At 38.7% G+C, this 15222-nt stretch overlaps 1 long non-coding RNA gene across 1 annotated transcript in view; it reads right to left on the bottom strand.

Moving 5' to 3' along the window:
• LOC103921507 overlaps positions 1 to 15222 on the bottom strand; it is a 241151-nt gene that overhangs the window by 169186 nt on the left and 56743 nt on the right. Inside the window, exon 2 of the long non-coding RNA XR_663851.1 lies at positions 9062 to 9121. This is a non-coding gene — a long non-coding RNA (uncharacterized LOC103921507). The remainder of the gene's footprint in view (positions 1 to 9061; positions 9122 to 15222) is intronic.

The raw sequence follows: 15222 nt of genomic DNA, 5'->3' as shown, positions 1-15222 counted from the left end.
TGAGAGTTCCTTCAATTAGTATGCCCTTGCATAAAGGAAATAACCACAACCTCCCTCCTCTTTAAAAAAAAAAAAAAAAAACCATGACAAGGCCTGTTTCTTCCTGTTGTTACACTTATTAACATGGCACCCATCACCACCATATCTGGGGGGCACAGATCCAAAAGATACATTAGCTTACAAACAGCCTTATTGAAAACGAAGCACACATGCTCTGAAGAACGTAAGATTACTTATATGAACAAGTATGTAGAAAGAAAGAAAAAAAAGCAAAAACAAAAAAAAAAACAAGAGATCCCCAAGCCCCCCCCCTTTAAAAAAAAAAAAAAAAAAAACATTTGTTCCCAGTTTGCAGGGTTCATCCCCAAGAATGTCTCCTGTAGGAGTTACTACGTTCTTTTAGTTCATCGAAAGCTGTGTTAACAATTAATACCCTGAAGTTAAACAAAACAATGAAGACTTCTTGTCTTACTCATATTTCATGAGTAGGTATCTTCCAGAACTAAAAAGATTCTAGAGGCAACTGAAGCTGTCACCAACGTTGCCTTATAACTCTATACTAGTAAAAGATCAAAAGCAAAACCTCGGATCCAAAACCAGTTCCACTTCAACTGCTCTGTTTTCAGCCTCTGTGTAATGTTGTTACTTCAGTCTGCATCCTCCTAAAAGGAAGATCTCGATTTGAGTTTACTTCATTACTTTTTGCCATAACATTTTCCTTTGTGATTTCATGTGTTATCCCCTTGGGAAATTCATGCGATGGGAAATTTTTTTTATACATATTTATAAGTACTATGAAAAATGTACCTTCCTAAATCTTTGACTCCCTAGGATGCATGGATTTAAGGGGGTTTGTGTGTGTGCAGGAGGGACTAAGTTTGCAGAAGTGCCGAAAAACAAAGCCGTTTGATTTCCAATGAGAAATGGAAGTGGAACACACACTGAAATTGTTCTGTAAAAGGAGAGGTTAGTTCATTTGATTTTTCCAAAGCAGTAAGAATTGAGTTCTGCATTTCGTTCATATCAGAGAAATGTGAAGTTTGCTCAGACATAGCTTAGGGGTTTTATTTTTTTCGTTTTCTTTTTTGGCCTAGTGAGCACTCTGCATGAGTCCACATGTTCCCTCCTTACTTTTGCCATTGGCAAGACTTCAAGAAAAAAATCTCTGGTTAAAAAATTGTTCAAAAAAGGGGAAAAACCTTCAGCTAAATCATGCTTTTTGTTTTTAAAAAACACCCAAGTATTTGATTGTCAAAGTATCAGTTACTAAAGTAAGATTTTATTTAAAGGCTAAGCTCTGTAATTCTGGAAGCTATATCCCAATCAACATGCTTTGACTCTACGGGTTTCAAAATCTAAGCTAAAGTCTCTTTGTAGGAATAATACATACAAGCTTTAACAATGTGCCAAACTAACCCTAACACCCATGTTACTGGTTGTTAGGGAAAAGACTTCTAAAAGAGAAGTGAGATTTTGTAACTGATGTCTTTCCCTCTCAACACCGTGTTCCAAAAAATGTGATCTAAACATGTAAATACAAGTTTAACCACTATGTAAAACTGCTAATAGCTACATAACAAGAAAGAAAAGATACCTGCTTTCAAAGTGACAGTAGATTCTTCCTTTTGCCATTTAAGACATCAATATTCAGATAAATATGGACTCCATTATGAGATGAAAATTACTTACATGCACATATATTCTTCAGAAAATTGGCAAGGTTTTGTATCCAAGAAGAGAGCAGAAGTAGGAGGGGTCACTTAACTGCTTGAATACAAAATCCAGCAGCTAGCTTAATTTAAAATACTACAGAATGACTCTAAGGATCTGGAAAATTTAACTCATGATTTCAAGGATACATTATGGAAAACGTAACTGGAGAATGAAAACAGGACTTAATACAACTGGCCAACACCAGGAGAGCACATATTTAAGTTACTTCTCACCTGCTGCTGCCTTTCAGTTAGTGCCATAAACAAAGCTTGGGTAACTGAACATTAACCTATTTTACTAAAGCACAGTCCTACAGTCAGAGACAACAGGATTACCTGCAGGCCACTGATGTTCAGGGTACATACACGTGTAACCGCTCCTCAAAAATCCACAGGCAGATCTCCAAACCACAGGAAGCAGATCTCCCTGACAGGAAGATGGATGTGGGCATTACTATGAAAATCTGTGCAGCTCCTCTCCCCAGATACCTGGTTGGAAAAAAAACCTCATGCTTTTCTGAAGACCCTGGGAAGAAGGTGGGCTTGCTTACTTGGATCAGCCTGGAAAATAACTAGGTTTTCCCCATTACAGTGCTGCCTCTACACATCTCTGCTCAGATTCACCAATCATAACGAAGAATCTTGGGAGGAAAAAGATTTTTAAAACTAATTGCAAAATAACCAAAGAAAAGCTATTTTTCAAACGTCCAGAGTTTGCCTCAGTAAAAATCAGGTTTTTTCCCCAAGATCTAGGGAGGTTCAGTCACCCCTGAATGAATTGAATCTCTGCTGCAGTATAGCGTCTCAGCAAAGAGAAAGACAGTCTCCCTTGATGACCTCTGAAGTAACGATGAGAGCCTCCAGTCTTGGTGGAGGAGATTACCTGAGAGACATACGGTCTGGTGGCCTCCAGAATCTCAAGGAGGCTTAAAACTTATATTGAAATGGCTCATTTCATGTTTATAGCCCAACCAAGCAGGTGGGACTGGAACATTGTGTTTTAGCCACATCCCAATCAAACTGTTAGAACATAACTTACAAGAGAACACTTAGACACGGATACTGAGATCTTGGAGCAATCCCATCTCATAAAGAACATTTAAACGTGCCTATAAACATTATTGTAAAGATATTTTAATTCAGAGGAAGGAAAAAGTTTCCGATCAAAGTTCTGCAAAGGAACCTAATTCAGATTATTAAAAAATTAAAGGAAAATTCCTTATGTAATTAAAATGTTCTATGAGTGATTGAGTAGCAACGTTTCTTGCTTCTTTATTGTTTTCTTCAATATTGATTTCTTGCCAGAAAAAATTCAAGTTTTCAGCTGCCTGTCTCTCAGAAGACCCTCTGCCTACTTCCATGAATTCTCTCTGCCATCCTTAAGATATGCCTTCTGAAGGCAACGAGACTTGTATAGTCCCCAAAGTCTTATTAATATCAGTAAGAATGATACAGGTTTGATTCAAAACAACCAGAGGGAATGGCTAAAATGGCCTCAAAGCTGTTTTTCAGAGTCAGAATTGTCTACCTCATCTACCTGGCACTAAAATGTGCTGCTGCCATGTAAATGGTCCAGCTCACACTGCTGCTGACTTCTTGCTGTCTCCCATTTTGTTGTCCGCTATTTTATTTGCTGGTACAGGAGGAAGAGGGGGTTGGCCTTTTAATAACCTGCATTGACGATAACACTGAGTTATGCAGTAATGCTGCTCTGCTAATCATACTGTTGCATAACCTAAGGTTGGTTTTGACTGGAAGGTTTACAACATGAATGAGGCACATGGAAGGTGTTCAGCAGCATCACCACAATGTCACCATACAAATGTCTGATTCAGTTCTAACAGGAAAATAGACATTCAACGATAGAAAGAGGGTACAGGGAGAGAAAGCGGGAGATACTGAGACAAAGAGGGAGAGGGGGAGAGAGAAAAGGAGAGAAATAAAGGGAGGGAAAGAAGGAGGGAGGGAAAGAAGGAGGGAGGGAAAGAAGGAGGGAGGGAAAGAAGGAGGGAGGGAGGGAGGAGGCGAAAAGGATTTCAGAGTACTACTCAGTGAAAGATACATCTATGGAACTTTGTGGGACACAGTAATGTTTTGAACAGAAAATCTTGTACCACCAGATGGAGGATTTAACCCTCCCTTTTACAATTAGTCCCTTGTCAACCCAAGTTCTACTTGTATGGAAAACCAGGGAAGCCAAGTGCCTACTGGGTTTAAAAAAGACAACAGAACAGAAATCTGACCAGGAGGAGGAGCAAAAAAATTCACTGTCCTGAGCGATCCATTGAAGAAAATTAACTTTCCCAAAACAAACACCAGAGATATTAAAGATCAGTACTTTAATCTGTCTGGCCACCTGAATATTGACATCTGGACAGCAAAATTGCTATTTATTCTTTCCAATGAAGGTAAGCTGACTCACTGGCATAGAAGAGAGACTTTAATACCAAATTTTGTTCTATGTGGCAAAAATGCCAAGTGTAACCTGTGTCACATCTTGCAGATATTACACGATTATCTGCACTTAAGATGAAGAAGAAAATCAGAATGACTGAAAGGGAAGTTTCTTCTTGGCTTCCACCCTAGCAATCAATACTGCTACATACATCTGAGCAAGAACCATGGTGGTTAAATACCTTCTTCTGAATCTCAAAAGACTTCACTGACATCTATTCCTTGCCCATATTTTTTCACTTCCAGTGGACAGGGACATTGCCTTTTTCATAGAGGAGGTGTCAGATCACGGCCCCTGGCGAATCAACACGAATCGCTGGCCACATGATTGAAACGTGTGCTCTAAGAAACAGAATTTTAGCATCCTGAAACTCCACTCTTAAAGCGCTGAATGAGGAAGCCTGTTGTGCCAGTGTGTTGATTAAAGAGACCAACATTTTCACATTCATTTTCAAAAATGGTAAAGGAGGGAGAGTAAAACATTACCTCTCCCACTTTTACCTTTTATATAGACAAATGGGTGCACTGGCCTTGCATTGTTAGTTTTACTAGAATATCTGCTGAACACCACAATGCATATGCATGCAGGTAAACATAAACACACACGCGGGCGCAACACTGAACTTTGTGTTGGCAGCCAGACTGCAGTAACCCATGTCCCCTGGGCAGCAATCAGCTATGAAGGAACAGGAAAAAGTTAGTGTAACGATTAACTAGCGCGGTGGGCTATTATTCATGACAAGTAGAGCAGCAGCAGTGCAGGCTGCGATGCTGGTCACCCCTCCCTCTGGAATGCTGCTGGGTGCCTGGAATCAAACTCAGCACAGAAAAACCAGCAAATGTAATGTCAACATAAGAAAGAAGCTGAATTCCCCCTCTTGGAGTTTGCATGTAAGGAAGACGTGCAGGAGCAGAGATTTACTGTTAAGCTTGATGTTGAAAGAATATGACAGATTCCAATATCACCATTTATCAAACATGCATGCATAGGTTTTGGTAAGATTAATAAGGTTATTGGTATCAGCTATAGGCAATTATTCCCTATACAGCAGCAAGCAACAACTCTAATGGCTGCTGGCAAGTATCAATGTTGACAGCTGCAGCCATGGTCTTAGTACTGAAGCAGACGGTTAAAGTGCATCCATTTAGGTGAAAGACTAAACCATGAGTATCCCTATAGCCAATCAGGAAAAAAATCAGTGTCATCATGGCTGTTCTCCTTCCTTTGGTGCTTTTACCCTGCAGTCCCCAGCAAGCTCCAGAAATTCTTTCAAAATTCTTTCAAGTCTTTCAAATTCTTTTAAAGCAGTGCATTAAAGCTGAACATACTGCAACACCCACTGTATTTCTCTCGGTGCTACCTCAGTCAGCATTTTGCAGAGAGGCAATACACTACTGCCTGGACTTCAGCTTGAAAAATCAAATTCCATCTGATTTTTTCTAACTTTCAATGATTTAACTTCATCAGCCATGGCAGAAATGACAATCAAAGATTCAGTTTTACTTTTTATTTTCCAACAAAAGCATTTGCTGCTTATTTAAGAAGACATTGCAAGAAAGTATTTAGCAAAAAAAAAGCAAATTCTTTCTTTCAGTAACCTCACTTTCCTTCTGAAAGGCTTTGCTCTGTGTGTGGATTATTAATTTACTTTAATTATTTTTGAAGTGCCTCTGTTTGAGTGGGTAGGAGTTAAGTATCCACAACGCCAAAGTAGGTTCTAGAATTAGTTGTTGTAAACAAAATGTTCTGCAGTGGCCTAAATCTGCACAAGTAGTAAGTCTTGAGTATTTTGGAAGTCCTTTTCCACAAAGAGTACTTCTGGGGACCCTGAAAGGTATGGGACCCAGGTCCATGAGCATATATTATGGGACTTACATTGTATGGACAGGTCATATCTTTCTAATCACAAACACATATAAATCCTTTTTCTCATTTTGTAGGAAAACAAAAATGTTGCTCTTATTTAAATGTGGAAAGCAAAATCCCACCTGGAAGAGGCTGGTACCAACTAAAGCAACTGACCAGAAATTTTAATCTGTCAAACAGGAGGATTTATTAGGACACAATGACCCAGTGATATAAGAGAATGCAGAGAGCCAGAACAACATACACAACTAGGCATGTAATCAAAACCAAATAACAATCTTTCAAAATCTCTCTAACCACAGTGCGCTCTCACACAGACACACATATACTCATGCACAGATACAGGAATACTTGTTGTTACCCTTTGTTAAATGTTTTCAGCCCAGATATCTTTCTGGTTAGTAGGTACACACACTAAAAACAACAACAAGAAGAAAACAAGCCAAAAAAGCCCTAGGAAAACTTCAGATGGAAGAGTTTGAACATAGTTATGTGCTCACATTCACAGAAAGGAGGAACCAAATCTGGGGAAAATACACAGGATTATCACTTTATAGGCAGTGGGCACTGACTTGAACAAAGACTCCAAAAATAAACACATCTAACATTTAAATCCCAAGCTGTTTTCAGTGACACCCTTTCTGCTATGACTGTATGTACACTCAAAAACAAAACCCCAGCAGCTAAACATCCACAGCCTTGAGGAATTTCCGTTCTCAATCTCAAGAAAAAGCTATCATCCAAACCTGTATCCACAGGCTTCTACTACCACATTCTGATTTAAGGAGACAAATGCAATAAAACTAGAACCGAAGAGAGAGAAAACAGTTGAAATGAAGAGTTTGCACTACCCATTCCTTCACAGATATGGAAGGTGTCATGTAGGCATCTGGAAAACCAGAAGATATCTTATCTGGTAAATCTAATTCCGTAAGTCTCCCCACTTTCAATTTGCATTCCTGTGCGTTCCGCATACTTCCATATAAATTTATAGCTCCTCTGCACTGTTGCCCATAGTTACACCCAGTATTTACAGGTAAGCCTGCAACCCTGTTCCTCCATGGAGGGAAAAGAGACAGGAAGGAAAATAGTATGAAGGGAAGTAGGAAAACAATTCTGCACTTACTCATCTGTAGTTGGTGGTTATATCTTAGGAATAGTTGCTTTAAAATACAAGTTGTTGTTGAGGTTTGATTTAAAAATCTCTGTCGGTTTTGACATTCAGGTGAAAGTATTGCTGCTGGCTCCAGAAGAATTTGCATATCTTATCACTAAATAAAATGTCTGAGGTGTGCACCAATCTGATGAAATTTTAAACAAGAGTCCACACAAGCACACATGCCTTCCTGTTTGATTTCTGTCCTGTTTACTCCTCTATAATAAATTATATGATTATCTCATTCTAGCTGGAGGCTTACTTGTGCATGTAAAAAGGAAAATGATAGCAGCCTATTCTTTTTCACACTTTACAGCTGAGAACCTGACAAAATTGTGGATTTGGGGAACAAGCAGAAAAACTTATTTTGTTACCATCTACCTCGTCTTTAATTGCCACAAAATTGGTGGAAAATCCCATGTATTTATGTATTTTCAAAAATAATTTCCCACACTGAAAATAAATAAATAAATGAAACTACACCTCTTTTACTACAAACACTAATATACATGCTTAACTTTATGTCCTGCAATTAATCTCATCTACTTCAACAGGATTACTCATAATGCTATGAGTGAAATACATGTGTAACTCCTTGCAGAATCATGGCCTGAATTGCCAACAACATTATATGGCACAATTAAATGCCTAGGCCTAGAGTGGCTCTTCAGAAAGATTAGGAAAAAAAAAAAACTTTAGGCATAATAAGTAACAAAATCTACTCCGGGAAGTGGCTATGGGAGAAACAGTATTGTCGCCTTCCCTTGGGAAATTCACCTGTCACCAGATCCTTCCAGTAATTCACCTTCTTCCTCTACCAGTTACCACCTTCACTTACCACTCCTTTCTCACTCATCAAATATCATTCTCCCTCTCCACACATCCTGCTGCTGCTGCTATGTGACGAAGGAGCCAGGAGATGCATCTTACTCCTTCTCATTCTTTTGTGCAGTGAAGTAGGATGAGAGCACAGTCTGGCCCTTACGTTAACTAGCATAGTAATAAACAGCTCACGTGCTAGTTAACAGAGCTGGGTGCACAACTGAACGATTTCACCAACTTTGCTTCTTAACCATCTGGTTTCTTCTGCAAATACTCATGAATGCTATATCAGAAGTTACTCTCTGTACATTGTCTAGTTTTTGACTAAAATCCACGGCTTCCACAAACACTTCTGCTTGTAAATTAACTCAGTCAGAAATATTAACTAAAATGCCAGGAAAACAAAATCAATCCCTTAAAAGTTCAAATGACTATTTGTCACAAACATTTCACCTCTACTAATGAACAGCAAAAATGAATGATAGAAAATGCAAAACTGTATTATGTTTAGCAGTTAACATTTTAATAAGGAGGAGATTAGCAATTTTTAATACCTCCAGTGCTTTGTTATATACAGTAGCACAATAACTGAATATTTTAATTGCTAATTATTTAGACCTCATTCAGTTCTCACTCAGGCAAAACTCCCATTGAGGGACTCTTGCCTGAGAAAAGAGCTACAGGATTTGTCTTACCGTAATTTGAAAAAACTTTATATATCATAAAAACTGTCAAGTTATAGTGAGACAAAAATCATTAAATCCTTAGCAATATTAAACCCTACTGAAAGTCCCACTGACTCTTAACGCCAATGTTTTCATATTAAGTAAAACAGATAATTGCGGTTTACCAGTTGTAACTTACCTGTATAATTTATGCCCAGATATGCTGCTGCTCTTAAAGAGGTCTAGTAACGTTTTGAGTCTTCTTACCGTATCCCTGCTTTTCTCCTGTGGGAAATCTCAGTTCAAACATGATAGGGAAATAGCATTTCCAAACTATTATGATGCCAACACCTTCAGAAACCCAAAAACTAGCATTTGGTTTTACCTTTTGACTTCGGACTCCAAAAGGGTTAAGAGCAGCTCTCAACACTTCTTTCTTATGCTGCTGTAAAGAAAAGAAATGCTTACGTTTAGGGATTTGCACACACAACACCTTGAGTTTTCATAACAGTCAAATAGCTAGGCATTCAGTGGGGGAAGCGGGTGGAATGCTGTATAAATATACACATATAGCTATCTGAAGGGAGACAAAACAAAGTCCTACACATTCACATTTAGTACATAGGTGATGAACAAATCAGCTAAATGTACTAGTATCCAAAATGTCATGTTATACACATCCTTCAGAGAGAAAAGTTACACAACTGAACACCAAATTAATAAGATTCCATGCTTAAAATAAAACAAAACAAATCTCAGTTTTTCCATTAAGTGTAGTTTCATTTCTGTTAGAGATAAAAGCAAATGGGTGTCACAACCGAAGTTTTGCCACTTACGTTTGCCATTCAATGCATTTGTGGGAAAAGTTACAGGTAAGTACTCTAACAGGTCAAGAGTTTGAAGAGGTTCTTTTATTTTTTTTTAAATGAAAAATTGTGTATAAAGTCTTCACATCTTTCAACTATAAACGGCTTTAATGACTAAAATGTTCAGAAAACCTCTCTATAGGCTGCATTTTGAAAAAAGAATTAAAAGCAGACTTAGTACCTTATACCACTAATTACCAAAATGTTCAGAACTAGCTGCCAAACAGCTGAGGAAGTATTTTGAAGTCTGAAAATAAGACTCGGGCACTTCACTTCCACCAATTCAGAATATGTTTTAGGGACCTGATTGGTGTAATTTCCAACTCCTGTTATGAGAAGTTCACTTAAATTACAATGCCCGAACCCACTCCAGCCAGGCTTCTTGCTTCCTCGCAGGAGCAGCGAGATCCCTTCATTCCCCTCAAGCACTGACCTTCCGTCTAAGAACTTGTGTCCAAAGCTAATACCAGCTCAAGTGTGGCAGGACAGGGCTAACTAAGCCTACTGGTATTCTTTAATCCTTCGCTGGTGAGGGGTTTTCAAAGCTAGCCACAAAGACATTTTAATCACTGAGATTTTGACCCCTTTTGTCATACTACAGAACTGATTCAATTGCACTTATTTGCTACAGACCTGTCTCCTCAAAGCTCAGATGATTTTTTTTATCTGGTAACAGACCTGTGATTTGTCACCTGTTAAAAGTAATCTGTTAACAGAAAAGAACTGCTCTGTGGAGCACCCTTGCTTATTTAGAAAGGACACAAAGTGTTGCTTTCTCAGACAAAGAAGATGCAACACCAGCAGGCTTTCAGACGCGGCCTTTCCAAGCCTGACTTCCCACCAGTTCCTGGCTACTACAGAGACGCTTCTGTTGCTTTCTCAGAGACACGCTTGCAATTTCTTTTCACATCTGCAGCCTTCCTCTTGTTTTCTGGGTGCTTTCCACCTCTGATCATCACGATCAAACGACACGCCAGCTTCAGCATTTGTGAAAATTTCCCTATGGCAATCCCCTCCAGCCTACGTGGGTCAGTCCTGAGCATACACAGCGTAGCCTGTTCGATGGCGGCTTCCACTGTTTTCAGGGAGGAAGGTTTATTTTGCTTGAACTAAGGCTGTGTAGCATGTGCTTCAGCTTTCATAAGGTCTGCAGTTGCCTGAATAGACACACTGGATGGCAGCTGTTAGCACTTTCCAACATTACACAACCATGGTCTGGAATAGTCTGTCAGTTCCGCGCAGACAATGAATGAAGCAAAACAGAAGGCCTAAAATATTGAGTAACGAGGATAGGATTTTGACCTTTAAATGCTGTTAGATGTATTGCATGAGGATATGTTTGATTTAAGCGATACTATTAGGTATGAAACTGTGCTGTTTGCCTAATGTCTAACTCATCTAACAACTGAACCACTCTGTACTTGCTGGCACACTATGTGCTGCAGCGAGAGATGGCTCTGCTGAGTGAGCCCAGTAAGAGAGGGTGGCACTGGGGAATGTGGAAGAGATGAAAAGAGGGGGGAAAGCATCAGAAAAACTGATCACAAGGTGAAAGAAAATATTTTCTATTTTAAACCCACTGATCAGTCAGACCCATGGTGCTGCTTAGACATTATCTCCTCAAGCTCTGCAAAGGATTAAATCCAAGTCAAAAGTCTCAGTTTCCCTCCTCTGGTCTACTAGCATCTGAAATTTTGTACAACTACCCATGATGTACACAGCTATCTTTTTGTCAGTTGTGATTCTTGCCAGAAAGTGCTACACAAGAGTCTGTATAACTGTTATGGTTACTTTTCTTTATTTTCGCAATCATTAATCGATCCTTTCCAAACATCTGAATGCCTGAGTTCAATTAGTGGCAACATTTCCGCCACATAGTGTTTAAAACTGTTTTTATATGTGATTTAAATTAATCAACCCTTATACTTGAGATGGTCATTTGTTGGACCAAAACAGCTACTAGAGCATACCTTATCCAAAATTACAGGCCATTCATTCTGTTTTCAATTCCAACCTCCATGTTTACATTGAATTGTTTCACTTGGATCAACAGCTTATTGGTGATTCAAATTATATCATATCAAGTAATACCCTCTAAATCTGATGCATTCACATGACATCAATGATGTGAAAAACTATGCACACAACTCAGCAAACCGCTTTTGGTCCACTTGAAAGTTAAACCCCACATACTAAGCACAGGCGAATACTTCACAGCATAGGATCACAATAGGCTTACTAACCTCAAAGTCACAAAATAGATCACAATACTCAGAGAGGCTTGAAGTAGATCATGGTAATTTCCTAGAAAAATGTGCTTTCAAGGATGAAGCAAATTAGGTACACCTACTAACTCTGCTTTTTAAAATATCTAACCAGAACGAGATCTACCACAAAAATAAGAAATACGGAAAAGGACAATTTAAACAGTGCTGAATTTAAAATGCCTCTTCTGTTGTGCCAGTTGCTTGTACAGTAACAACAGCATACTGTAATGCTGTTCAAATGCAAACAAGAAAGAACTATACATACTTGTTCATTTCCTTATGTTAATGCCTTATAAACTGCATGGCCTTTTGACATTTGCTACTAATGAAAAAAATCCTATTCAGTGAGCTATCATCAGATTAAGTGAGACCAAGATAAATACATTCCATTCAAGAATATGTAAAGAACGTGTCAATTTTATTTACATTTTCTTTCAAGGTTATGGAGCTTTTGCCCAGGGGGGAGAAAATATTATAGGATGATAACTGTGAGGATCTTCTCTTTTTAAGACTCTATATTCAAAGAACAAAATGCAAAGAATAAGATAAATTATATTAGCATCACTCCAGTTCAATTCCTTCCAAACAGCCATCATACATACAAACTAAACTCTGGTAGGAAGTGGATGAAAGCAATCACTGCTGATTAATGCTAAGAATATAGGAGCCAAAAGAGTTTCAGACAATGATACACTGTGAGACTACCAGTAAATCTCTTGGTCTCTTTTGAGATTCAGTCAACCTGGCACGAACACTGGGTAAAGTATGTCCTTAGCAAAACGGACAATGCATCACAGCAATGCTCTTCTTTAAAAAAGAGACTTGTGTGTGAATTTAATGCGTATGGAAAAGTCTAATCTGGCAGGCTTAGAGCTTGAAATCCTCTCATTTCCAGGACAGTACTTCTAGCAGCAGAACAGATTGACTCACACAGGCTCACCACTACCCTTCAGCCTTGAACTGAGGGACCATGTTGAGTGGTCAGGTTTTGTGGCTGGTTCAACCTCTTTCACTGGATTTACAACCACAGACCAATTACTATTGACTGTAGTAATGTTTTTTGTGATATGGACTTCTGTCCACTGAGAACTAGAGTTGAGATCTCTTTAACTTGTTTCAATAGTCAAGTTTGTCTGTCTGGGGGGAAAAAAAGGAATAAATCAAATGACGAGCATTAAACTCCATGATAAAGACAGATACTGGATAATTTCTGAAGACAACTGCCCAAAGCAGACCACTGACCTGGCCTGCAGGTATAAGATAATGAACTGGATATGAATTGGCTTTTTTGCAGGAAAGGAAGCTTCGTACACGTATGGAAAAATTTTAAAGAAACAACAGTGTTACAGTTTACACATGAAAAAGTCCTTCAGAAAACAATTTAAGTTCCCTGTGCACTTCTAAATTCTATTTGAAAAAGACTATCTGCCCATATTTATCTCCATGGAAGACTTGGATTAACTGCCTAGGCCCAGGACAAAATGACCTTTGAAGGCAACAGTCACGTGATGGAGAAAGAGGAACATCTGTAACACTTAACCTCCTTAGGTTAGCAGGTTAACCTCTTTACTTTATGTACCATAACTTTACTTAAACAGAAATCATGACCTGGAACATGAGAAGCAAATGGCACTTTTAGTGTTAGAGGTACTAGCAACTAGCCTGTGTATTTCTTCAGAAGGAAATACCAATGCAGACGGTGAATTAAAACACGCCATGGTAACAGATGAAGACTTCAACTGTCAACAAAATCAGGCTATTAATTCTCACATAAACAGTCTTTTTAAATCTTTGATTTTTAATATACAATCCAAAGATCACTCTCACATTTCAGCAGCTTTTGTCTTTTAATGCCAATCATTTCAACTGACTTTTCTCACTACCCTGTGCTTTCTCTCCCCTTTGGAAAAGGTGAGTGAAAATATCAAATGATATCTTACTCTGCCAAGGCCAAAGGAGCCGTTCAAACATTCAAAAAAATTAGGCAATGACTTTGCTTAAGGCAGGGAGGGAATGTGATTAGCAGTGGGGTGGATCACTGCCTGGCAGGTGAGGGGAAAAAAACCAAACCTGAACCCAAACCTCTTCTCATTCTCTGTTTCAATCTATGCTTAGGTCTAGACTATGTAAACAGCAACCAAAAATTACTGGATGGAGAACACAGATTTATATTGCTGCTCATCACGTTCTTTTCTCAAGTGACAGATACTGAGATTCAAGGGGAACCTGGGAAACTATTGGCCTGTTCATTACCACCAACAGCAAAGATGCCCTGACTGATCCACTTGGACTAAACTATCACCTGCCGCAGGATGCAATCTCACAATGGACGGATCTAAATGTGTCTGGAAGAGCAGCTCATGCTGCTGTTGGCCTCTCTGTACCTCCTCAAACGACAAAGAAGATTTCAGACTTTATAGCCGTCAGCTTACAACCTTTTACCAGGTTGTAACTCACTCACATGACAAGAAATCAGATATACGATGTGTCTGTTACCTTATTTTTTCCTTCAAATTTCTGTTCTATTTCTGAAACAGAACAAGGCTGAAACTTTCTTTTGACTGAGATGAACCAAATGTCACCTCGTAACAAAGACAGACTCCTCTATCCCTGGTCACTGGCATCACAAAGTAGGAATCAAAGATGCTGCTTTTGTCCAAAAAATCATTATCACCTTTAAAATTTAATTCCCTCAAAGCACTAGAGACTAGTCTGGGGGAACGCAGAAGGGAAGCAAGAGATGACAATTCTCCATTCTCTCCAGAGACTATGCGTCCCTACAGATTTTGCTTCCTGTGCAATGCTTAACTCCTTGATGCCTTTTCTCTCATGATCTCTTCCTTGGCAGAAACTTCTCTAAATTTAAAAATCAGAACATGAGCCAAGTAAATAAAAATAAATAAATAAAGCTCAATGTCTATAAAAAGTACACCGACTAACCTGCTTAATTATTAACAGGTAAACACAACAAATTCTGAATTATTTACTTAATCTTTTTCAGCTACAAACCTCAGACTTATAGAGCATGAAATACATGCTTTATTTTAGGACACAAAACAGATATTTTAGAAGGCTGTGGACTTTTTTTTTTTTGGAGGTGGGGTTGTTTTGAAGAATACACACTTCTTATTAACCCTAAAATACCTTCCTCTCACTGAACCCTGGTGGAGTTTTAAATACAGAAATAAAAGTTTTAGTATAAAGATCCTGTATTCATGTGTTCGCTAGTGAATGAGCTGGCTCTTTCTGACTTGCAGCTGAGCGAAAACTAGATTCCTGTGAGGCATATGCACCCTCTCCTGTTTCTGTACATCTGCTAGGATTCAGAGGGAGAACCTGGTGAAGACAGAAATTCTACAACGAAGGATAAAATACTCCCAGGTAAAATCCCATTTTCTTTATTAAATAAAGCT

The sequence above is a fragment of the Pygoscelis adeliae genome, unplaced genomic scaffold, assembly GCF_000699105.1.
Source record: "Pygoscelis adeliae isolate BGI_AS28 unplaced genomic scaffold, ASM69910v1 Scaffold120, whole genome shotgun sequence".
Taxonomy (NCBI): domain Eukaryota; kingdom Metazoa; phylum Chordata; class Aves; order Sphenisciformes; family Spheniscidae; genus Pygoscelis; species Pygoscelis adeliae.
This window is presented reverse-complemented; position numbering and strand designations above follow the sequence as displayed.